This window comes from Piliocolobus tephrosceles, chromosome 17, assembly GCF_002776525.5.
Source record: "Piliocolobus tephrosceles isolate RC106 chromosome 17, ASM277652v3, whole genome shotgun sequence".
Taxonomy (NCBI): domain Eukaryota; kingdom Metazoa; phylum Chordata; class Mammalia; order Primates; family Cercopithecidae; genus Piliocolobus; species Piliocolobus tephrosceles.
Window position 1 is genome coordinate 5,387,229 of NC_045450.1, and position 26,193 is coordinate 5,413,421.

Below are 26,193 nucleotides of genomic sequence, written 5' to 3' on the forward strand. Positions count from 1 at the left end.
CATGGAACATGAAATTATGTAAATAGTAGGCACTCAATGTATGTGTTTAGTAGATGTGTGCTGTCTGAGTGTTGGTTAATAATGAGGACCCCTTTTCTGGGGAAAGATTCAGTTTGTGAAAATTCCTATACCTGATGCTGTATTGAAAACCTGACTGCATTTTCTTTATCCATTCGTTTGTTGGCAGACTCTTAGGTGCTTCCATATCTTCACTGTTGTGGATAGTACTGCACCAAACTTGGGAATGCAGGCATCTCTCTGAGATCCTCATTTCATTTCTTCTGGATATACACAGAAGTGGGATGGCTGGATCATATGGTAGTTTTGTTTTCAATTTTTTGAGAAACCTCCATCTTGTTTTCCAGAACAACTGCATCATTTTACAATGCCATGCAAACTGTACAGGGGCTCCAATTTCTCCACATCCTGGCCAGCCCTTGTTATCTGCAATGGAATATTATTCAGCCTTAAAAAAGAAAGAAATCCTGACATACAAAACAACATGACTGAACCTGAAGGACATTATGCTAAGTGATGTAAACCAATCACCAAAGTACAAATACCATATGAGTCCACTTCTAGGAGATATCTAAAATAGCCAAACTCATAGAAACAGAATAGAATATTGATTGCCGGGGGAGTTTCTGTTCATGGGTACAAAGTTTCAGTTATGCAAGATGCATATGTTGTATATGCTGTACAACGTTTTCCCATAGTTAACAATACTGTGCACTTAAAAACTTGTCAAGATGGCTGGGTGTGGTGGCTCACGCCTGTAATTCCCAGCACTTTGGGAGGGCGAGGACAGCAGATCACTTCAGGTCAGGAGTTGAAGACCAGCCTGGCCAACATGGTGATCCCATCTCTACTAAAAATACAAAAAATTAACCAGGCGTGGTGGCGGGCACCTGTAATCCCAGCTACTCAGGAGGCTGAGGCAGGAGAATTGCTTGAACCGGGGAGGTGGAGGTTGCAGTAAGCCTAGATCATGCCTTTGCACTCCAGCCTGGGCGACAGAGCAAAACTCAGAAACAAACAAACAAACAAACAAAAAAACCCCAAAAACTTGTCAAGAGAGTACATTTCATTTTACCTGTTCTTAAAATCTCATTGCCCCTGAATGGTTTGGAAGCTGCTGCCATCCCTGCATCTGGCAGGGACCACAGGAGCCGGGCTGTCCTGGGGCTACCTTGAGCCATGCTCTGTGCTGAGGCCCCAGGAAGCAGCCCTGATGAGGGGGGTCTCTCCCTGGCCAGGCAACACATGCGCACTGCCGGCTCCCACTCTCCCTGCGTTCCTTCCCAGCACAAGGCATTTCTCACTCCTCTATAATTACCCAGGCTAATTAAATAAATTGATCTGCTGATGTACACTTCACAGTCATTTCTGTGGTGTAATTTGGCTTGAATAGAACTGGCACTTGCATGAGAGGAAATGAAAGCCTGGGGTAGAAGTGGGATCTTTTAATGTTCAAGAAAAACAATTTTTTCAGGGGGTTTCGGTGCCCTGCATGTGCATAATGTATGTGCTTGCTGTCAGGATTAACTGGGAAACATCAACTGTCTGGTAAGAAGGATAGTGTGGGAGCCCCTTTGCCGTGAGAAAGTCAGACGGACAAGTCTTGACAAGAAGCTGATTATTTTGGAGGAAAAGGGGGCACGAAGCATACTGTTGGCTGCCTGGTGATCAGAAAGTGAATTCTTTGCTCTGTGGGGATGTTCTGGGAAACGGCTGTTGACTCTGGTTGATAGACGGGAGTGGGTCAGCCTGACACACAGCAGGGATGGGAGGTGAGGTGTCCCTAGTCAGAGTGGTGGTTAAGAGTGTGGTTTTGGGTCCAGTACCATTTAGTTCCTGATTTGCTTTCCAGGCTCGCCAGGGCGAGTATTAAAGGACCAGCGAGTAGGCAAGGCTAGGAGCAAAACGGCAAATTTATTTTTTTGGTCACCTAGCTTCAGGGAAGAAGGTGTGGAGGGTGAGGTCTGTCGGCCTCCGGCAAAGGAGGCCGAGAGAGTCACCCGATGGAGTTCTCGGGCGGAGTTCCTGCAGTCCGGACAGGAGTGGGGGCTAAGAAAGCGCGCCTAGGCCCGCCTGCCCGGAGTGGCTTTTATGTCCTGGGCCTGGGAGTGGGAGGGCAGTGGGCGGGACATAGGCGAGTCAGGGCAGGAGGTAGGCTTGGCTAGGCGGGTTCCTGTTTTTCTCCGTCGGAGGTCGGGTTGCGCCTGCACAGTCCACCTGTGTCTTTCCCGAGTGTGGGAAAGTTGACGATGAAGAACCCGGAACTGCGCCATCTTGCCTCCTTTAGTCCAAACAGTTCCCTAGTCAGCCTTTGCTGTTTGATGGATGTTTGTGTCTTTCTGTAATTGACTCTCACTTCTAGAGCCTCAGTCCTCCTTTAAAATGCACATTGCAGGCCGGGCACGGTGGCTCACACCTGTAATCCCAGCACTTTGGGAGGCCGAAGCAGGTGGATCACTGAAGTCAGAAGTTTGAGACCAGTCTGGCCAACATGGTGAAACCCCATCTCTACTGAAAATACAAAAATTAGCTAGGCATGGTGGTGGGTGCCTGTAATCTCAGCTACTCAGGAGACTGAGGCAGGAGAATCACTTGAACCCAGAGGTGGAGGTTGCAGTGAGCCGATATTGTGCCACTGCGCTCCAGCCTGGGCAACAAGAGTGAAACTCCGTCTCAAGAAAATAATAATGATAATAGTAGTAATAATGCATCTCGTGGGGTTGTGAAGAGGAATATATGAGCCCAGCCAACTGCCCAACTGGTGAGAAGTGTAGAAATGTTAGCTGCTCTTAGTGTTAGTACTGAAGGCAATCGTTCACCCACCCACCAATTATTAGCAAAAACCATATACCAGGTATTGCGCTGGTGGAACCAGGTTGACCCCAGATAGGTCTAAGCCTTGTTAAGGATGTGTCTCCCATCTGATAGCCTCATTCTGCCCATGAAGGGAGTCAGATTATCGACTGTATTGATAATGCCATATTGATTTATTTAACCCAACTGTGTGCCACACACTGCCCCAAGCACTTTGCAGGAGTTGCTTCAGTAAAGAATATGTTTGTCATCTCTTGAGCGCTGTGCCAGAGCTTTGACATGCATGATGTCATTCCATCTTCTAACTACTTTAGAAGGTAGATACACTCATTTTACCCCCTTTAGAGTTAAGGAAAGTGAGGCTTGGAATAGTTAAGTGATTAGGGGCACATGGCTATTGGGAGAGAAAGGCAGGATTTGAACTTGAGGCTGTCTGATGGCAGGTTTTTAACCATATCATTGAACTGATGCCTATTGATGGGTCTTAGGAGAAGGTTCCCACGGCCCCCAAGCATATATGAATGGCATAAGATACAACTCAAGCTGTTATGAAGGTGCTAAAAATTTCGTTGCAAACATTTGAGCCTTTCCTCTCTATGGAGACCGCATACGATGTACTCAATGCCTGTGAGTTTGGGAATTGGTGAGACCGTTTAACTAGGGCAGTCAAGGGAGGAATTGAGGTTGGACCTCTGTTATCGCTTAGCCTGGGGATTCCTTGTGAGTGACCCTGGTTATCGGTCTCGGATGTTTGCTTGAAATTTTAGGCTCTAAGTCTCTTTTCTTTTTCTTCTTAATTTTGAGATAGTTTTACTCTTGTTGCCCAGGCTGGCGTACAATGGCACGATCTTGGCTCACTGCAACCTCTACCTCCTGGGTTCAAGCGATTCTCCTGCCTCAACCTCCCGAGTAGGTGGGATTACAGGTGCTTGCCACCATGCCAGGCTATTTTTTTTTTTTTTTGTATTTTTAGTAGAGACACGGCTTCACCATGTTGGCCAGGCTGGTCTTGAACTCCTGACCTCAGGTGATCCACCCGCCTCAGCCGCCCAAAGTGCTGGGATTACAGGAGTGAGCCACCGCGCCCAGCTAGTCTCCATTCTTAGTTTTGTACTTTCCCGTAGTATGGTCTGTTTGATCTTTTTCAATTTATTTATTCAGCGGATGCCGCTTTCCTCTCATTCGCTCCCCCGAACACTGCCGGCCTCCTGTGCTTGTCCACCCTGGGAGTGGCTGTGAAATGTTATGAACTCTTGTCCCCCAAGCTGAGCAGTGATATCCAACTTTTAAAAAGTTCGCATACATTTAGCATGTGACCCAGCAATTCCATTCCTAGGTATCTTTACTCTCAACTTTTTGTCTCAAAAAATTTCAAACCTGCAGAAAAGTTGCAGACATCTACAATGAACACCCTCTCTACCCTTCACCAATTGTCAAACATTTTCTTTTAATTGGCTTTTTCTCGTACTGTCTGTCTTCACAGGCTCAAACTTTATTGAACCCGTTTGAGAGTCAGTAGCAGACGTTACGTTTCACCCTGAACGTTTGATCACATATGGCCTAAGATCAAACACATTCTCTTACATGACCAAAATGTAATGAGCACACGCAAGAAATTTAATGATAATGAAATACTCCCAGGTGGGCACCGTGGCTCATACTTGTAATTCCAACACTTTGGGAGGCCAAGGCAGGGGGGTCGCTTGAGCCCAGGAGTTTGAAATCAGCCTGGGCAACATGGTGAAAACCTGTCTTTCCAAAAAAAAAAAAAAAAAAAAAAAAACATAAAAATTAGCCAGGCATGGTAGCATGCACCTGTAGTCCCAGCTACTCAGAAGGCTGAGGCAAGAGGATCACCTGAGCCTGGGAGGTTGAGGTTGCAGCGAGCTATGATTGTGCCTCTGCACTCCAGCCTGCATGATAGAATGAGACCCTGTTTCAGAAACCAAAATACTCTTATTTGATACATACTCCATAGACAAATTCCCCAATTTTTCTGATACTATTCTTTATGGCTTAAAAAAAAATCCAGTGTCCAGAGATAAAACATTGCATTTAGGATTTACATTTTTAAAGACTTATTTATTCAGGCTGGGTGTGGTGGTGCATGCCTGTAATCTCAGCACTTTGGGAAGCTGTGGTGGTTGGACCTGAGGTTGGGAGTTCAAGATCAGCCTGGCCAACGTGGTGAAACCCCATCTCTAGTAAAAATACAAAAATTAGCCAGGCATGGTGACACATGCCTGTAATCCCAGCTATTCAGGAGGCTGAGGCAGGAGAATCGCTTGAGCCCGGAAGGTGGAGGTTGCAGTGAGGCAAGATCGTGCCACTGCACTCCAGCCTGGGCAACAGAGCCAAACTCCATCTCGAAAAAAAAAAAAATAAAAAAAAAATTCTAAAAAAAAAAAAATTAAGATTATTGCAGGGCTGGGTGCAGTGTCTGATGACTATAATCCCAGCACTTTGGGAGGCCGAGGCGGGCGGATCATGAAGCCGGGAGTTCAAGATCAGCCTGTCCAACATGGTGAAACCCCATCTTTGCTAAAAATATAAAAATTAAACAGGCGTGGTGGCACATGCCTGTAATCCCAGCTATTCAGGAGGCTGAGGCAGGAGAATTGCTTGAGCCCGGAAGGCAGAGGTTGCAGTGGAGCAAGATCATGCCGCTGCACTCCAGCCTGGGCAACAGAGCGAGAGTCTGTCTGGAAAAAAAAAAAAAAAAAAAAAGACTTCTTTACTGTGGAGGCGTTCCCCAGCCCTCCCCTCCTCCTGCACCCCTCTGTGTGTGTGTGTGTTAGGACACTGACATATTAAAACAGTCCAGTTCAGATATTTGGTGGCATATCCCATTTGCAAATGCAGGATGGATTTATGTGACTGCCGGAGCCTGGTAGATTCAGGGGAGGTCGCTTTGGCAGGAGGACTACATAAGTCCTCCTGGGTGCATCACATCAACAGGTAGGTGATGTCATGGGTGGTATTAAGGGAGACACATTTTAGTCACTTTGATGAGAAGAATCACTTTCTGCTTGAAACCTAGGCTGAAAACTAATTTCCCATTGAGGAAAAAAAAAAGAAAGAAAGAAAAAAGCCTTGCTGTGCCCTGTGAGACACTGCCGAGTGCTCCCCTGGGACGTCTCTGGGGGTACTGTGCGCTTGCTCATGTCTACTCTCTGTGGGCTCCACAAGGTGCTGGGATACGGAGATGAACAAGGCATGGCCTTTGCTGTCAGAGGGGCTTGCTGTGTCTGGTGGGAGAAGCTTTGGAACAGACCAGCCTAGGGCAGTGTGAGAAATGTTGAAACCAAGGGTGTGTGTAAAGCGGGATGAATGGAGGGGCCACTAGCTCAGCTGGAGAAGGCTGGGATGACTCACCAGAGGAGGAGACATTTGGAATATTTATAATTCCTTTTCAGAAAGGCTGCTGGGAGGCCGGTCTCCACCAGCCCCTTACCCTGTGAGACTTAGGATCCCCTCCTCCATTTGAGCTCCAGTCTTGGAATATTTCCGTTGTCCCGTGGAGCCAGGCAGGTGCACTTGCGGGAGCTGTTCCTGGAGGCCTTGGCCAGCGTCTCTTGAGCACTAGGGGGTGAGTCTCTCTGGTCTTTTTGTGTCCAGGTCTCTCTTGCTTGATGAGACCCGTAGGATTGGCTTTTGGATGGACCCTTTTTTTCTCACTCTTCACTGTCTTTCAGTCTCTCCCTGTCCCTCTGGAGTCTGACCCAATATTCCTGAAAGACAGACGGACTTGGATTACAACCCAGACTGCACCACCGATGGGCCAGGAGACCTTAGGCAAGTCACTTGGTCTTAACAAGCCCCGGTTTTCTTGTGCATAATGGAGTTATCATTGTGCCTCCCCCAACAGGGCTGCTTGGGGGTTAAATGAGGCGGTGCCTGCAATGTGGGGCCCAGCAGAGAAGGGAATCAATACATTCTAGCTATTAGGATTTTTCTGTTTAATCTCAAACTGCTTTTCCAGGCCTCGTCCTCTGCACAGAGTGCTCTCTGCCCAGCTCCTTTATTCCGGCCCTTTCTGTGTAGGGCAGCTCTTTTCGTTCTAGAGCATGCTGTCTTAAGTGTGGCCCTGCTGATAGGACAGACGTTCGGGCAGCATCATTCATTTGGAAGGTACCAGGGCAGGCTGGAGGGAGTGGGGACTCCACCTGCATCTCAGGGGAGTTTCTGAGTCTCCTGATGGCAGCCGCCACTTGTCACCCTGTGCCAGGCAGCTGTGGAGGGCGTTGGCTTGGTTCCAGTGGCCTTCTTGGAGAGTCTTTTCTGCTCAGCTGAGGGTGCCTGAGGGTGGTTAAGGGTCCTGTGGCTTGGTTTGTGATCAGCAGAGGTTGGAAGGGGTGAAGGGGTGTGTATGTGTATATGAGAAAAAGAGAGGGACAGAGATACAGAGAAGGGGACAGACAGAGAAGAGGAAGAGAGAGAAAGAGAGAAATAAAACAGAATAAAAGAGAAAGAGAGAGGGAAGGATTCAATACTAGGGTCTTGTTAGCTCAGAAGAAGTGTGTGCTTATTGGCTTTGACTATGTTGAACTTTGGAACAATGGAACTTCCGTGAGTTTCCCAAACTTGCATCATTCTGTGCGTTAGTTCAGGCCCCAGCAGGAAACGGCAGATGGCACACTCAGAGCAGGGGACTTCAGGGAAGGTTTAACAACTGAACACGGCCGGGCGCGGTGGCTCAAGCCTGTAATCCCAGCACTTTGGGAGGCCGAGACGGGCGGATCACGAGGTCAGGAGATCGAGACCATCCTGGCTAACACGGTGAAACCCCGTCTCTACTAAAAAAATACAAAAAACAAGCCGGACAAGTTGGCGGGCGCCTGTAGTCCCAGCTACTCGGGAGGCTGAGGCAGGAGAATGGCGTGAACCCAGGAGGCGGAGCTTGCAGTGAGCTGAGATCCGGCCACTGCACTCCAGTCTGGGACACAGAGCAAGACTCCGTCTCAAAAAAACAAAACAAAACAAAACAAAAAAACAACTGAACACAGGGGTGGCAGGACGCAGGGAATGTGGGCCTGGAGAGGTGAGGAAGGAGCAGTTCGTGGACTCGTGAAGGACATGGGTATGTGCCGTCCCTCTGTCTGCATCGTGAAGCCTGAGGGCAAGGAGGCCTCTTGATGGTCAAGGTCAATCCATGTCTGGGGGCAGGAGGCACCTTTGCCAGCTCAAGGCCCGGGGCCTGAGGTCAGCTGAAGCTGGATTTTAAAATGGAGACTGGTCAGCTTCAAAGAGAGGTTAATGCCATTTTATTCATAGACAAAGACTTCTTCCTTGATGTAATTAGGAGGACTGAAGGAGCTTTGGAAGGGGACTGTAGCGGGTTGGGGAGCGTCTCCTCTAAAATAGGTCCAAGTCCTAACACCCGATACCTGTAAATGTGACCTTATTTGGAAATAGGGTCTTTACAGATATATTAAAGAGTTGCAGGATGAGATGGTCCTGGATTTAGGATAAGCCCTAATCCAATGTCTGGTGTCCTTACAAGAAGGAAAGAGGCTGGGTGCGATGCCTTACGCTTGTAATCCCAGCCCTTTCGGAGGCTGAGACAGGTGGATCACCTGAGAATAGGAGTTCGAGACTGGGCTGACCAACATGACAAAACCCCATATCTACAAAAAATACAAAAATTAGCTGGGCATGGTGGCCTGTGCCTGTAATCTCAGCTACTCAGGAGGTTATGGCATGAGAATTGCTTTAACCCAGAAGGTGGAGGTTGCAGTGAGCCAAGATCATATCACTGCACTCCCGCCTGGGTGAAAGAGAGAGACTCTGTCCGAGACAAAAACATCCAATCTCCGGATGTCAGAAAAAAGAAAAGGGAGAGGTGAGGCACAGACAGGCACAGAGGGGGAGGGCCATGTGCAGGTAGATGCAGAGATTGGAGTGATGCACCTACAAGCCAAGGGGTGGCAAGGATTTTTGGCAGCCACCAGGAGCCAGGAGAGAGGCATGGAACGGATGCTCCCTCAGAGCCTTCAGAAGGCATCAGTCTTGATGACACCTTGATTTTGAACTTCCGGGCTCCAGAACTGTGAGCCGATACATTTCTGTTGTTTTAAGCCACTGCATTTGTGGTAGTTATTAATGACAGCCCTAGGAGACTCTAGGAATGAACTCTCTTCGTGACTCAGTAATGTTTAATGCTATGCCCACGTTTCCTTAAGGTCACCTTCTTCAAGTCCCCTTGAGGACAAGTGGTTGCCTGTGCCCTGCCCTGTGCTTTGGGGCAAAGAATAGACTGGATTGTCAGTTTTTTCTAGGGCAAGATTTTATCTCTCTGTTGTGTCCCTAGTTTCTGTAATGGTGTCAGGCACAGGTTTGCCATGAAAAACATACTTGTTGAATGAATGAGTGAACAGCAAATGGAAATTAATAGTATCAGTCAAAGTTATGATGGCGAATGGCAAATAGTGAGTACTATGAGGTTAATTGAAAGATTGTGGCCTAGAATTCCTTGGAAATCACTAGTCTTATTGAGGAGGAAATTAATTTATTTGACTGCTTTGATGTCTAGGCGACATCATTGTTGTCATTGTCCTCATCTTTGTTGCTAATAGTAATACTATTGATAATATTTATAATAACAATGATAGCTAGTGGTCACTGGGTGCTTGCTTTGTTACCTGGCATGAGGCTAATTAATTGCTTATACATATTGTTTCATTGAAGCTTCACAAGTACCCAATGAAGTAGGCACTATTGCTTATTTCCATCCATTAGATAAGGAGATGGAGGCTTACAGCGTTTAAACTGCTTGCCCGTGACTACACAGTTCAACAGCAGTGGAGTTAGGAGTGGTGCTGCTCTTAACTGACAAAATGTGAATCTCATGAGCATTTGTTGAGTGCACCACTTGGGCTGGCTGCTCAAGCCCGTCCCTGGGAACTGTACCTCGCAGTGGGGTTGCCACAGCCATGTCTGTTCTATCGGGGCGTGCTCCTTGACCATTGCTGATTGGCTCGTGGCTGAGCCAATCAGAGACCTGTAGTTGAATATGGACCAATCAGAGACCTCTTCCAGGAATATGGACTTGGAACTGAGAAAAAGAAGCACCTCTCGCTCTGGGGTGTAAATGCAGGTGCAGATGGTAGCCCTGGTTCCTGCATTGTAGACAAGGGAACAGAACAACCCAGTCTGCAAGGAGAGAGAAGATTGAGTCACATGCTGAGATGTGAGCCACACAGAGTGAAGACTTCCAGATTCCCAGCCTCAAACGCTAATGTGCATAGGAATCACCTGGGATCTTGTGAAAATGTAGACTCTGATTCAGCAGGTCCAGGTAGGGCATGTAATGCTAAACTTGTAACAAGCTCCCAGGTGATGCTGATGCTTCTGGCTCATGAACCACATCCCAGGCTCTGGTTCCAGCCCAGTCTTAAGGCCTGGCTGTGTCCCTGTCCTTGGAATCCATCCGGACAGGACACATCTGTTCTCTTAGTCAAAATCTCCCCCTTTGCTCAAGACATCACAGGGAATTTCAGTTTCTTACAACCAAGTTTCCCAACTACAGTATTATTGGTGGGAGCTCTTTGTGGGGATCAGGAACTCACAGTCCTGGTCTCAGAGCATTAAAATCACTTATAAGTGATTATTTCCCCCCAGTAGGTTCTGGAGACTAGGTCGTAAGCTGCTTTTAGCCACTCTATGTGATGGTTATCACTGTGTCCCCTGCACCTAGCATACAGGTGGTACTCCAGAAAAATTTGTTGAATGAAGAAAGAAAGAATGTCACATTGGATTCTAGAGTCCTGAGTGCAAGTGTTGGCTGCAGCATTTTGGGCTGAAGTTCTTACCTTATAAATGGTTATTCCACTTGCTGGTGGGATGCTGTTGACACCATGCCCCATTGCATGTCTCAGCATTGCTTGTCTTTAGTGTTTAGCATCAAGAAAGATTTTCTGGCTTGATCTATTTATCTTTTTTGCTTTGCCCGATAAGAAACTTACAGTCCAATTTGTGGCTTAACTTGTCATTGGTTATGGCTTTTCCCCTTCCTTCCTCCCTCTTACTTTGCCTTTCCTTTCCTTGCCTTTGCTTCCCTTCCCCCTTACCCCGTTCCATTCCGTTCCTTTCCTTTACCTCTTCCTTCCTTCCTTCCTTCCTGTTGCCTTTCCTTTCCCTCCCCTTTCCCTCCCCTCCCCTCTCCTCTCCTCTCCTCTCCTCTCCTTTCCTTTCCTTTCCAGATGGAGTTTCACTTTTGTTGCCCAGGCTGTAGTGCAGTGGCATGATCTCAGCTCACTGCAACCTCTGCCTCCTGGGTTCAAGCGATTCTCCTGCCTCAGCCTCCTAAGTAGCTGGGATTACAGGTGTGCACCACCATGCCCCGCTAATTTTTGTATTTTTAGTAGAGACGGGGTTTCACCACGTTGGCCAGGCTGGTCTCGAACTCTGTACCTCAAGTGATCAGCCCACCTTGGCCTCCCAAAGTGCTAGGATTACAGGCGTGAGCCACCATGTCTGGCCTGGTCTTGACTTATTTCATTATTTGCTGTTATTTTTTCTGCTGCTAATTATTTTTCTGTGTGTATTTTTTGTTTGTTCCTAAAATACTGTTTGAAATCCTCCATGGAATGAGATGCGATGTAAACCAGTTAAAAATGATGATTAGGAATACTAATAGTGAGTTTGGAATACATTAAAAATTGCTGGAGGACGTTATTAGTTTCCTAGAGCTGATGTGGTGAAGTACCACAGACTGGGTGGCTTAAACCACACAACTTAATCGTCGTGTGGTTCAGGAGGCTTAGACTCCGAGGTCAAGATGTTGGCAGTGTTGGCTTCGCTGGAGGGCTATGGGGAATCATCTGTTGCATGTCTTTCTCCTTGCTCCTAGTGGTTTGCTGGCAACCTTTGGCTTGTACTTCCTTGGATTGTAGATGCATCACCCTGACCTCTGCCTTCATGTTAGTTCTCCCTGTGTGAGTGTCTGTGTCCAAGCTTCTCCTTTTTATAAGAACATAATTCTATGGAATTAGGGCCCATTCTGCTCCTGTATGACCTACGCGAACTTGTTATGTCTGCATATTTTCAAATAAATCACACTCTGAGATATTAGGGGTTGACTTCAACACATGCATTTAACGTTTTAAAAAAATTATTTGTAAATTAAAAAAATGTGGTTACATAGAGGTGCGTATATGTATGGGGTACATAAGATGTTTTGGTACAGACATGCAGTGTGTAATAATCACATCATGTAAAATCCCTTCAAACATTTATCCTTTGTGTTGCAAACATAAAAATGCACCTGTTATCCCAGCACTTTGAGAGGCCAAGGCAGGTGGATCATCTGAGGTCAGGAGTTTGAGACCAGCCTAACCAACATGGAGAAACCCCGTCTCTACTAAAAATACAAAATTAGCTGGGTGTGGTGGCGCATGCCTATAATCCCAGCTACTGGGGAGGCTGAGGCAGGAGAATCACTTGAACCTGGGAGGCAAAGGTTGCGGTGAGCTGAGATTGCAGCATTGCACTCCAGCCTGTGCGACAAGAGTGAAACTCCATCTCCAAAAAACAAAAAAAAAAAAAAAAAAAAAGAAAAAGGTGCAATTCAATCATAATGGACTATAGTCACTTCGTTGTGATATCAAATACTGCATCTTATTTATTCTTTCTGTTTGTTTTGATAACCATTAATCCTCCCCACCTCTCCCTCACCCGTCCATTACCCTTCCCAGCCTCTTGTAGCCATCCTTCTACTCTCTATTTCCATGAATTCAATTATTTTGATGTTTAGATCCCAGAAATAGGTGAAAACGTGATGTTTGTGTTTCTGTGCCTGGTTTATTTCACTTAGCATAATGACCTCCAGTTTCATCCACATTTTTGCAAATGTCAAGATCTCATTTTTTTTTTTTAAGGTGGCATGGTTTCCCATTATGTATAAGTACCACATTTTCTTGATCTATTCATCTGTTGATGGACACTTAGGTTGCTTTCAAATTTTTGGCTGTGGGGAACAGTGCTGTACCTAGCATGGGAGTGTGGAAATCTTGATAAACTGATCTCCTTTCTTTTGCGTATATACCCAGCAATGGGATTGCTGGATTGTATGGTAGTTTCACTTTTAGTTTTCTGAGGAACCTCCAGACTGTTCTCCTTGGTGGTTTTCTAATTTGCATTCCCACCAACAGCATACGTGGGTTCCCTTTTCTCCACATCCTTGCCAGCATTCGTTCATGCCTGTCTTTTGGGTAAAAGTGATTTTAAATGGGGTGGAATGATATCTCACTGTAGTTTGGATTTGCATTCTCTGATGATCAGGAATGTTGAGCGCCTTTTCATATACCTGTTTGTCTTTTGTAGGTCTTCTTTTGAGATATGTCTATTCAAATCTTTTCCCTATTTTTTTGATCAGGTTGTTAGACTTTTTCTGTTGAGTCGTTTGAGCTTCTTTGCTGATCGCTTCCTCTGCTGTGCAGAAGCTTTTTAACTTGATGCGATCCCATTTGTCCATTTTTGCTTTGGTCGCCTTTCATGTGAACTTCGGGGAGTCATAGTTGAGCATATAACAGGGAACTGGAGTTCATGGTTTCCTCTCTGGTCCTCCGCTTTCTCACCCATAAAATGGGGATGCTGAAGTGCATGATTTCTATGGGACTTGCTGATTCTCACATTTAGCATCTCTTGTTGATGTTTTTTCTCTGTCCTCACCTCAGAATGCTTGTTCCAGACCAAAAACAATCCAAAACATAAATTTACATTGAAGGTTAGTAAGACATCCTCTCATGAGCATTTGCTTATTCCGAGAACCCTGCAAAGATTGGGTAGTCACTGTCTTGCAGAATAAATCACTGTCGTGTTCCTTTGAGGACAGAGACAGTTCTGGATATTGCTCCATAGCTTCCTGACCATCCCACATCTGCAGCCGCCTACTCCATCCATGGACACGCAGGCCTGGGGAGAGCTCTGCCTGGCTAGCTCTTTGCGCTGCTGACATGTTGTGGGAAGGCTGGAGGGCAAGGGATAATTAGAGGATAGGCACCCTCCCAAGATCAGCTCTAGAGACTCCAGGGCCCTTCCACCACGAGAGTATATTAGCGCCAGGCAGCTCTGTCTATTTACTATGTTCTGCTTCTTGAGACTGAATGTGCAAGCTGTTTCCTGTGGGAGAAACGGTGCCGGGTTGGCTGGCTTGCCGGGAGGCTTCCTGTGGGTCACACATACCACCCACCTGCACAGGTACTGGGAGAGAGTGCACCTTGCCATTATTCCAGTATCAGCTTTGTGCTACCTGGGCTAGGTCTAATGTCCTGAGTGAATTGATACTTTAGGGGAAAGATCTAGATCTGTATCCACACTTCCTCAGTGATGGGGTATAAGTTAGAGTGTTTGGTTGCACGCAACAGAAGCTGCTGTGACTGACGTGAGGAAGAAGAGGGCTACTTGTAAGGATGTAGGGAAACTTGCAGGGTTGAAGGGAAGGCTAGAGATCTCTACAGCTGCAGAAATGTCAACAGCTGAAGCTGTGTTTTCAGGACTACTGATGGATTCAGTGAAAACATACAAAAATTTCTTCCATCTTTGCCTCTTTCCTGCCCAGTTTTGGGGAGAGTACGACTGGCTGATCTTATAGCGTGAGCCTATTCTCCCAGCAGCACAAACACATCAAGAGGGAGATCCAGTAGGAGAAGCCTCCAGTGCCCCCGGCTTCTGCAGTGAGGAGGCATATACCCTGATTGATAACCACACCAAGGCTGCACACGATGCAGGGAGAGACAATGGCAACTCTACAAATGCTGATAGACAACACGGACTACTCACTTGGTATGGAACACTCTGTATTCATGATCTCATTTAATCTCTACAATGATCCTGTGGTTCTGTCATCTTCTCAGTTTACAGACGTAAAAGGCAAAGCTGGGATTTGAACCCAAGTTAATCTGGGTCCAGCCCATTGGTCTTAATGGTGATAGGGTTCTGTCTTCCACTGCTGCCAATTTACCCAACAAGGTGAAAGGAGGAGCTGTAAACATAGGTATAGTTGCTGTCCAAGGATCCCCGCAGTTCTTGGCCCCAGAAATATGTTAAGAAGTGGGCCAACTGGGTAGTTACCCAGAGGTTCAGGTTATAAGAAGTGCTAAAACAGTCCCAGAGATACTATTACTAGAAGGATAATGTGCTTTTTTTGACCATTTTATTTCTCTTATAAAAGAAACTCTTAGTGACTGGAAAGAAAAATATGTTGATAAACTACTCGGGGTGTGGCAAGATTAGCTGCATGATTTACAGGGTCCAGTAAAACATAAAAATGTGAGGCCCCTTGTTAAAAAGTTAAGAATTTCAAGACAGTGACAGCAGAACATGGAGTGTGAGGCCTCGTGTGACTGCACATGTTGCAAGGCCATAAAGCTGGGTGTGGGGCTGGAATGAAGGTAAATGGTTGACGAGCAGTCAACTGAGAAAACCAATCCCAGTTACCTGCAAGGCTCGTGCACTTTGTGCCAACTTGTATTCTTGCTCAGGTCACCCAGCTGTCTCAGGTGAGCCTGCCTGGTTTTCACACACAGGAAGAGAAGTCTGTGTCATAGAGGCTAGTTTCTGGTCCTCTTTACAACATGCTGCTCACGGGCAATGACAAAAATCATCTTGATGTTCTGAGAATGGTTTGGACAGCAGGCAGGTAACGCTCTGGTTTTAACAGAGCTAAAAACCACCACAGTTAATATCTGAACTGATTTTGAGATATTAGTTGTGTCAATTGCGTTGCATCTGTTATGTTTTTGTTTAAATTGTAGTAAGAACATTTAACTTAATATTTAACATGAGCTCTATCATCTCAACAAATGTTTAAGTGCATAATACAGTATTGTTATCTACAGGCACAATATTGTGCAACAGATCTCTAGAACTTACTCAACTTGCATCACTGAAACTTTTTTTCTTTCTTTTTTTTTGAGATGCAGTCTCACTCTGTCCCCAGGCTGGAGTGCAGTGGCACGGTCTCAGCTCCCTGCAGCCTTTGCTTCCTGGGTTCAAGTGATTCTCCTGCCTCAGCTTCCTGAATATCTGGGACTATAGGCACACGCCACCATACCCCACTAATTTTTGTATTTTTGTATTTTCTTTTATTTTTGAGACAGAGTTTTGCTTTTGTTGCCCAGGCTGGAGTGCAATGGCGTGATCTTGGCTCACAGCAAACTCTGCCTCCCGGGTTCAAGCGATTCTCCTGCCTCAGTCTCCCGAGTAGCTTGGATTACAGGTGTGCACCACCATGACTCGCTAATTTTTGCATTTTTAGTAGAGACGGGGTTTCACCACGTTGGCCAGGCTGGTCTTGAACTCCTGACCTCAGGTGATCCACCCGCCTCGGCCTCCCAAAGTGCTGGGATTACAGGCGGGAGCCACCGCGCCCGGCCACATCACTGAAACTTTATACCCATTGAATAACAACTCCCCCCCCTCTCCCCTCGGCCCCTGGCAACCACCATTTTGCTGTTTCTGTGTGTTTGCCTGTTTGAGAGTCATCCTGTAAGTGGAATCATACAGCATTTTTCTTTCTGCAACTGGCTTATTTCACTTAGCATAATGCCTCCCCATATTGTCAAATGTGGCAGGCTTTCCTTCTTTTTTCAAGCTAAATCATGTTCCACTGTGTGAATATACCATGCTTTCCTTATCCATTTATCCATCAGTGCACATTTAGGTTGTTTTCATTCGTTGGCTGTTGTGAATAATGCTGTAGTAAACATGGGAGTGCAAATACCTCTTTGAGATCCTGATTTTAATTCTTTTTTTTTTTTTTTTTTTGAGATGGAGTGTCTCTGTGTCACCTAGGCTGGAGTGCAATGGTGCGATCTTGGCTCACTGCAACCTCCACCTCCTGGGTTCAAGCGATTCTCCGGCTTCAGCCTCCCTAGTAGCTGGGACTACAGGCATGTGCCACGGCACCTGGTTTTTTTTTTTTGTATTTTTAGTAGAGATGAGATTTCACCGTGTTGGCAAGGCTGGTCTCGAACTCCTGGCCTCATGTGATCCACCTTCCTCAGTCTCCCAAAGTGCTAGGATTACAGGCATGAGCCACCGTGTCTGGCCTATTGTGGATAAATATTTGGAAGTATGATTACTAGACCATATGGTAGTTCTACCTGTAACTTTTTGAGGAAACTACATACTATTTTCCTTGTTTAACTTCATCCTCCTTCTCTAGCTTCAGTTGCAGGAGGCTTGTTTGATTTTCTCGGAAGTCCCATGGGCTTCAGGACTTCCAGGCAGACTCTTCTTTCTGGAACAAGCTTTCTTTCTCCCCCTGATTGGGGAAGTCCTCATCCCCAGGTCTCAGTTGGCCTGACTTTTCCCAACACCCCAGACTAGGTACGTAGCACCTTGTGCTAATGAATCATGACCCGTCTTGTGTACTTTGGAAATTGCTTGTGAAATTATTTGCTTGTCTTTCTCCTACACTCCCATGTCAGTGTCCTTGGGACAGGGACTTTATGTCTGTCTTATTCACCGTTGTTTTACCAGGGCCAGAAAGGTCAGAGAGATCTCTCCTGAGCTACCTGGGGCTCCCAGCATCTTTCATTTGTTGAATGCTTGGCTGTTCCTGTCTACTCATTTTTCTGCCAAGGCATTTGCCCTGGTGGACGACCAGTGCTGACCGAGCTCTCCCTTGGAACCACAACTCCCAGTTGGTCTGCTTTACTGTCTAATCAGATCCTTCATCCAGTGTGTGCAATCAGTTTCCAAGAGAAGGAAAAATCAACCTAGAGTTAATAGTTACTCATTCTGTCTCTCAGTGATTCCCCGACTCTGGGTAACAGAAACAGAAACCAGCAGCCAGTTCTCCTTAATTAGGAAGGTGTCAAAGGAGGTTTTGAAAAAAAAAAAAAAAAGTCAGTGTACAGGTTGCCCATCACTTTATTAATTTTTAAGTTTCCTTCACATTTATTTAGGAACAACTTCTCCTAGAAGTTCCAGCCAAGCGCTAAGTTTTAACTTGGATGTGTGGTGGTTTGAGACGTGAATGCACCAATAGTTCCCCAGGGGTGCACAGAAGGCGCATAGAGTCCCTGGCTAGGCTTTCTTCCTTCTCTCTCTTGATGACTGAAAAGCTGTTGTGCAGCTGTCACTCATTTTCTAGGAAAACAAGCCAGTCGCCGATCGGCTTGGCAATACCTAAGAAATATTCCGGTTCCAATTACAGGCTGCCAATGGCAAGTACGGCCTCGGCCAAGAGGAACTTACTTTCTTGGTTCCTGACGCAAGGGATCTGGCAATAGGGACATCCTTCTATGTTTGTAGAAAAGATTTTTCTCTTCGTGATGGTAGTTACTCCATTCTCTTATCTAAAAATTTCTCCCTAATGAATTTTTTGCATTCTGCTTTTTGGAGCCCATTCCTTTATGCCAAGCACTTGTGCTCTACAGGCATCTCTGGAAACTTTGGGTACCTGCTTCTCTTTAGGAAGCTCCAACTAGTGAATAGAACAAGAGTTGAGCCGGTTCTGTGGCAGACTCCTCATCACATCCCTGTAATGCAGGTGCTGCTTTAAAGATGGGGAAATGGGGGAACAGCCATGGGGCTTGGCTTGATGACACAATTAGTAAGGGAAGAGTTGGGATTTGAACCCCATCTGTGAAACGCCCTTGCTTGGGATCCTTCCATGATGTCATGCTGGATAGTAGGGTTGCCTCAGAAGCCGAAAGGATGCTGAGGAGGAGGAGCCCTTATCTAGCTTGCAATAGTTTGGGTTCTTCAAGAAGCAGACTCAGAGACATGGATTTGAATGCAAGAGAATTATTTGAGGTGATCCCACAAGGAGGGAATGGGGAAGAGATGAAGGGTCTTTCAGTGAGCTACTTACTGCTGTGGGCAGCTGGCACCCAGGCCTGCTGGTGGACTCCGGAGATTGGCCCAGAACATCCCTAAGTACCACTTCCCAGAGATCCTCCTGTTTCCATTTCCCACTGGTTGAGGTTCGTTCTGGGAGGTGTCACACTGAATGCACAAAATTTAATGTTGATCAACTTGGAGCATAGATTCTCTTGAAAAATGAGCAAACACTTATGCAACCACACGTCCCCTCTATGTCACACACCACCCAACACATAAAGTCTAAAGATCCTGGCATTAAGATAAGTAGTACTGGCCAGGCACAGACAATGGCTCACACCTGTAATCCCAGCACATTGGGAGGCCAAGGTGGGAGGATCTCGTGAGGCCAGGAGTTTGAAACCAGCCTGGGCAAGCTGGTGAAACCCCTGTCTCTACTAAAAATACAAAAATTAGCTGGGCACGGTGGTGTGTACCTGTAGTCCCAGCTACTTGGGAGGCTGAGGCAGGAGAATTGCTTGAACCCAGGAGGTGGAGGTTGCAGTGAGCCGAGATCGTGGCACTGCACTCCAGCCTGGGTGACAGAGTGAGATCCTGTCTCAATAGATAAGTAAGTAAAAATAAAAAGAGCTTTCCCTGGTGTGATTCCATCCTGCATGGCTGTTCTCTTGAGCAGTGGTCATTTATCTCTGTCCGCCTTCTCTCCCACCTAAGTGCATGCTGCCACCCAATGGAAGATTCAGTGGCCATGGACATGAGCCCCCTGAGGCCCTAGAACTATTTTTTCAGTTGTTAACTCAAGGCTGACAAAGGTTATCACTTCAGGGTAGATAATGATGAAAAAGAGTACCAGTTATCTTTAAGAATGGTTGGTTTAGGGACTGGGGCAAAGGATGAATTGTACGTTGTTGAAGCCGAGGCAACGAATTATGAAGGCAGTCCAATTAAAGTAATACTGGCAACTTTGTAAATGCCTGTACAGCCAATGGGGGCTTTGAAATCACACCACCGGTGATCTTACGATTGAAGTGTGGTTCAGGGCCAGTGCATGCTCGTGGTCGGCACTTTGTAGCTATGGAGGAAGATGCAGAGTCACAAGATGAAGACAAGGATGTGAAACCAACTCTTAAGTATATCTGGAAAACAGGCTGCCCCTGGAGGTGGTAGCAAGGTTCCACAGAAAAAAGTAAAACTTGCTGCTGACGAAGATGGTGCTAGTCATGATGATGAAGAAGATGATGATGATGAAGATGATGATGATTTTGATGATGATGATTTTGATAATGAGGAAACTGAAGAAAAAGCACCAATGAAGAAATCTATATGAGATACTCCAGCCAAAAATGCACACAAGTCATATCAGAATGGAAAAGACTCAAAACCATCATCAACACCAAGATCAGAAGGACAAGAATCCTTCAAAAAACAGGAAAAAACTCCTAAAACACCAAAAGGACCTAGTTCTGTAGAAGATGTTAGAGCAAAAATGCAAGGAAATATAGAAAAAGGTGGTTTTCTTCCCAAAGTGGAAGCCAAGTTCATCAGTTATGTGAAGAATTGCTTCTGGATGACTGACCAGGAGGCTATTCCAGATCTCTGGCAGTGGAGGAAGTCTCTTTAAGAAAAAAGTTTGAAAAATTTGTTAAAAATTTTCCATCTATTTCATTTCTGTAACAGTTGATATCTGGCTGTCCTTTTTATAATGCAGAGTGATACATTTCCCTATCACATTTGATAAATGTTGTCCAGGTTTTGTTGCCAAGAATGTGTTGTCCAAAATGTCTGTTTAGTTGTTAAGGATGGAACTTCACCCTTTGCTTGGTTTTAAGTGTGAATGGAATGTTATGATAAGACATAGTAGTAGCAGTGGTCCGACATGGAAATGATGGAGAGACAAAAATATACATGCGAGATAAAACTCTGTTAATAAAGTAGCACAGTTTCTGTTGACTTAATACAGAAAAACAAAGGTGGTGCTGACATAAGGTGATTTTGTAAAATTATTATTATTATTATTATTTTTTATTATACTTTAAGTTCTAGGGTACATGTGCATAACGTGCAGGTTTGTTACATATGTATACTTGTGCCATGTTGGTGTGCTGCACCCATCAACTCGTCAGCACCCATCAATTCATCATTTATATCAGGTATAACTCCCCAATGCAATCCCTTCCCCCTCCCCCCTCTCCATGATAGGCCCCAGTGTGTGATGTTCCCCTTCCCGAGTCCAAGTGATGTCATTGTTCAGTTCCCACCTATGAGTGAGAACATGCGGTGTTTGGTTTTCTCTTCTTGTGATAGTTTGCTAAGAATGATGGATTCCAGCTACATCCATGTCCCTATAAAGGACGCAAACTCATCCTTTTTTATGGCTACATAGTATTCCATGGTGTATATGTGCCACATTTTCTTAATCCAGTCTGTCACAGATGGACATTTGGGTTGATTCCAAGTCTTTGCTATTGTGAATAGTGCCGCAATAAACATACGTGTGCATGTGTCTTTATAGCAGCATGATTTATAATCCTTTGGGTATATACCCAGTAGTGGGATGGCTGGGTCATATGGTACATCTAGTTCTAGATCCTTGAGGAATTGCCATACTGCTTTCCATAATGGTTGAACTAGTTTACAATCCCACCAACAGTGTAAAAGTGTTCCTATTTCTCCACATCCTCTCCAACACCTGTTGTTTCCTGATTTTTTAATGATTGCCATTCTAACTGGTGTGAGATGGTATCTCATTGTGGTTTTGATTTGCATTTCTCTGATGGCGAGTGATGATGCCTGTAATCCCAGCACTTTGGGAGGCCGAGGAGGGTGGATCACCTGAGGTCAGGAGTTTGAGACCAGCCTGACCAATATGGTGAAACCTCGTCTCTACTGAAAATACAAAAATTGGCCAGGTGGTGGTGGACGCCTGTAGTCCCAGCTACTGGATTTTGTAAAATTTTTAAAATTTATTTTGCATGTCAGAAATGCATTTTAATTTTTATTTGAAAACTTAAACTTTTAGACAAATGATTTTGTGTATAAATTTGATCTAGTTTTTAGGCAGAACACAACGATTTCCCTTATTAATCTTTCACGTGAAGGGAGTTACAAGCCTAAAGGAAGACTTTCTGCACGCAAGTGGGTATGTTATGTGTGCAGTATTAGAAACCAGTGGTGTAGTTGCTCACTCTGCAACTCCTGACCTTCCCAGAACACAGGCTGAGCAGATTCCCACGGCTGGAGGAAACTCCTAGGTGCAGAGACGCAGGTGCTTAAATAAGGCACCCATTGATGTGGGAGGGAACTGTCTCTCCAAGCTGCAGGTGACAGCCGAGTTGGCTGGAGGGCATATGGGCTCCCACTGTATCTGCCACATGGGCAACAGGGAAGGAGGAGCCCCGAGTGGCGCCATTACTATCTTTGGATTGTTACGTTCTTACAAAGCCTTCCCAGTGGATACTGTTAACTTCATTATCTTATCGGTACTGGGCGTAACAGCAGTTCTAGCTAACATTTATGAAATGCCTGCTCTGTGCTACGAATCGTGCTCAATACTTTATATACATGATTTCACTTAATCCTCGTAACTGCCCTAAGAAGCAGAGGCCATTATAATCTTGATATTAAAAATGAGACAGGGCACAAGGAGGGGAGATGCCTTGCTCATGGTTCCACGTCCAGAAAGTAGCACAGTAGACTCTTAAACCTGCGTCTGTCTGTCTGTTTGCTGGAGTGAACCTCCAGCAAGAGGAGGTTCTGTATTTGCTCTTTGAATGACAGGACTCTGGACGTTGAGAAGATCCACACCTTAGGCACTTGACCTTGGGTTGTGAGGACTTTCCCGTTCCTTATTCCAATGAGATGTTATGGGTTCCACGGGGGTTCTTCTTAAGCAAGGAGGATCGTTAAGTAGCAAGGTGGCCATAGTTGGAGAGACCCACATGAGCTCTAACCAGTCACAAATCAGTTCAGGCCATTAGATTTGTCATAAACGTATGATGAATGGTAATTCCCTGATCTCATATCCAACCTCTGGGAGCTATCTGTTTGAATGATGTCAATGCATAATGTTTGAAGCTGCTCATGTGATTATCTTGAATCATTGGAAAAGCATGAGGCTTGAACAGATTTCATAATAACTTTTTTTACGCTTGCGACTGCATTTTCATCTCTCAGTTTTGTTCCTGTACGATGAAAACCTCCCAGTTCTTTTTCCTGGGCTACTGCAATGTTAATGCTGATTAGAATTGCTCTGCAACATTGGGGCACCTAACCAATGTGGGTTTTCATCTCCCCCCCTCCCACTTCCTTGTTTTTCTTGAGTAAAGAATAAGAAGGAAAATAGCCTACCTTTATAGCAAGGGAAAATGACATCTATTTAGAGGAACTTGAGATGAAAGTATGTTTCCTTCATATTGGGTAATCTAATTCTACAACTCTTGCTTGGATTTTATTTCCAATGATTTAACAAGCTGCGGTACACAGTTTCTTAAAACGGTTGCCGTTATGCACATTTCTGAGCTCTTTAATAAACAAAAGCTCAAAGGCCATCCTTGTAAAAAATTCTGGCCTTTCAGGGGGCAGGAAGGGCTGGCCTTTAGTGACATGGTTTCATGGTGATCTCTCTCTGCAGGGGGCCTCAGCATTTATTTTTTTCTCTTTAACTCTAATCCAGGGTCTTCTGGGGTCTCCTTGTTTATTCCGAGGCCTTCAAGCATGGCTGGCTATTGTCGAGAGAGGCCACCCTCCGGCAGTGCATTCCGCTTTTTATGTAATATGAGTTAGGAGGTTTTCTGTGGGTCTCTCTCCTCAGTTCTTACTATTCTAACTTGAGCTCATGCTCTTGGCATTATTTTCAAAAGCACAGTGGTTTTGTTTGTCTGTTTTGAGACGAGTCTTTCTCTGTTGCCCAGGCTGGAGTACAATGGCACCATCTTGGCTCACTGCAGCCTCTGCCCCCGGCCTCAAACAGTTCTCCTGTCTCAGCCTCCCAAGTAGCTGGGCTTACAGGCGTGTGCCACCATGCCTGGCTCGTTTTTGTATTTTTAGTAGAGTCTGGGTTTTACCGTGTTGGCCGGGCTGGCCTTGAACTCCTGACCTCAAGTGATCCACTCACCTTCGTCTCCCAAAGTGCTGGCGTTACAGGCACGAGCCGCCGCGCCTGTCCCACAGTCTGTTAAAATGTAAAATGAGCAACATTTCTACCTGTCCCCTAGCCGTCTTTATCCTCATGACGTCTCTAAGGCCCTTAGAATAGCCGGAGACCAGCACTGACGGACACAGACTTCTCCCAGTCGCTGGCATTGGCAGAGGACCTGCTCAGTGTCAGGCACTGCGCTTCGATGCTTTCAGGCATCACGTCATTTAATGCTGAGGACATTCTCTGTGGTACATGCTGCGATCCTCCCACTTTACAGTGAGGAAGCAGGCATAGGAGAGCTCAGCACCATGCCACACACGCTCCTGAGCAGCGGCCGCGTTGCCTCCTCTGTTGTGCTGGGTGAACCTGCTTCTGGGCCATGTGTAAACACTAAACATTTCCAAAGCACACCTGCTTTCAAAGGTGGGTCTCAGTCAGGATCCTTTGTGTGATTGAAGCCACCTTTTCCCTTCCCGTATACCTCACCTGCCCTCCTCATTAGGAACGCAGGCCCTGCTTCTAGATGCTGTCATTTAAAATAATGAAATATATTAGGTTGGTGCAAAAGTAATTGTGGTTTTGCCATTACTTTTAGTGATAAAAACCCCAATTACTTTTGCACCAACCTATAGATGGCTGAGAATGTTAGGAAAACATAGCATGATGGGATTGTGGGGAGGGATGAGTTAAGAGTGGTTTCCTGCCAGTACTGCCCTGGATGGAGACGAAGTTCCTCCTCTGAGCTTCCTTGTCTGCGTCCATGCCATTTATTGAGTACCTACTACGTGCTGGGCACCATTCTCCATGGTAGAATGCATCAGGGAACAAACTGGACAGAAATACCTGCTCTTGTGCATGTTCAGTCTCTCTTTGGAGTTGCAAAGCTTACTCCTGCCTACTCTGGAAACTTCTCTCCTAACACCCCACAGGCTTCTGTTCTGCAGGAGCCAATGACGGGCCAGCTGTGTTCTTGGCATTGAAAGCACAACAGACATACACCAGACGAGCCCCCAAGCATGAGATCTAGGCGGCATCTCCGTGAGTTTTGTGTTCTCTTCCCTTCTTTAGACCTTCAGCTGTTTGACTTCCTCCCTGGTGCCAGATGCTACGAGCTGTGGATGCGACGAACCGGGATAGGACACTGTCTAGGGCAAAGATAGTTAATTGTTCCCCTGATCCAGCCTCCTCCTCTTTTTGTTTTTTGGTTTTTTAAAAAATTATTATTATGATTTTATGTAAGACAGGGTCTCACTGTGTCACCCAGGATGGAATGCAGCAGTGTAATCTCAGCTCAGCGTAGCCTCTAATTCCTGGCCTGGAGTGATCCTCCTGCCTCATCCTCCAACGTAGCTGGGGTCACAGGCTTATGCTACTTCATCCAGCTTTTTTTTTTTTTTTTTTTTTTTTTTTTTTTTTATGTTTTGTAGAGGCAGTCTCTGTGTTGCCCAGTGGGTCTGAAGCCCTAAGATGAAGGATCTTGAAGGCATTCTTGAACTGCCTTTGAAGGGAGGTTAGGCCAAGATTTTATGTCTTAGGCAGGAGGCAGCCAAGGCTGGCTGGGATGATGTTCTGTCTCGGAAGGGTTTTGTGGGTCCACTGCAACAAATCGTAGAACCTGATCTCAGTCTTCCCGGAGTCCATCCACATGGGTGAACCTAGTGAAATCCTCTTCAATACCTGTCCCCTTCTCCCTCCATAAAGATGGTGGTGGGAGTGAGGTCTGTGTATTGGGTGTATGAATAGAACAGAGAAGATGGAAATGACCCAGTCTCAAATATGTGCAATTTTTATTTGACTGTTAAAAATAAATAAGTAAATAAGAAAAAAAAAAAAAAAAAGAAATGCTCAGCCTCTAAGACTCTGATTCCTCCACCTGTGGCCCATAGGTTGGCCCACACTTCTGCTGGGAAGGGGGTGGTTTAGCCGTGAAGGGGATGTTGACCGCCCCTGTGGGGAAGAGGGCTCAGGTCTCTCTACTGTGGTGGCAGCGTTCTCCAATCCTGTCCGTCAGAACAGAATTGGCTTTGCAAGGAGCTCTTTCTTCCAAGGCTGCTGCATAGCTATGTGGTTGGTTTCCCCTGAGATTGAGATAAACCGTTATTAGTTTGATTGCAAATAAGGAGATGAAATTGGTAAATGAGAACAGTGTTCACGCTGGGTCGCGTTGACCCGCACAATACCATCTCATGATCCTTTCTGAATCAAAACACTCTGCATGTTAGCATGACTTCAGCTTCTCTTGTTCTTCCGAAGATGGGGAGAGGTGAGGACCTTTCCACACACAGGCTAACTTCTGGCTCATCTTCTCCATCTCAACCTCCCAGTTCTTTCAGAATTTAAAGAGATAGCTTTCCCATCTTGATATCAGCTCATCTCACTTCTGAAACTGGTGGCGACCCACAGGAGGCAGTGTGGAAAGGATGGAGTGGGGA

At 45.8% G+C, this 26,193-nt stretch overlaps 2 pseudogenes across 1 annotated transcript in view; both read left to right on the top strand.

The window, feature by feature from the left end:
- LOC111551723 overlaps positions 1-26,193 on the top strand; it is a 370,929-nt pseudogene that overhangs the window by 109,154 nt on the left and 235,582 nt on the right. The gene's annotated exons all lie outside the window — the stretch shown is intronic.
- On the top strand, positions 19,355-20,245 carry LOC111551742 (annotated as a pseudogene).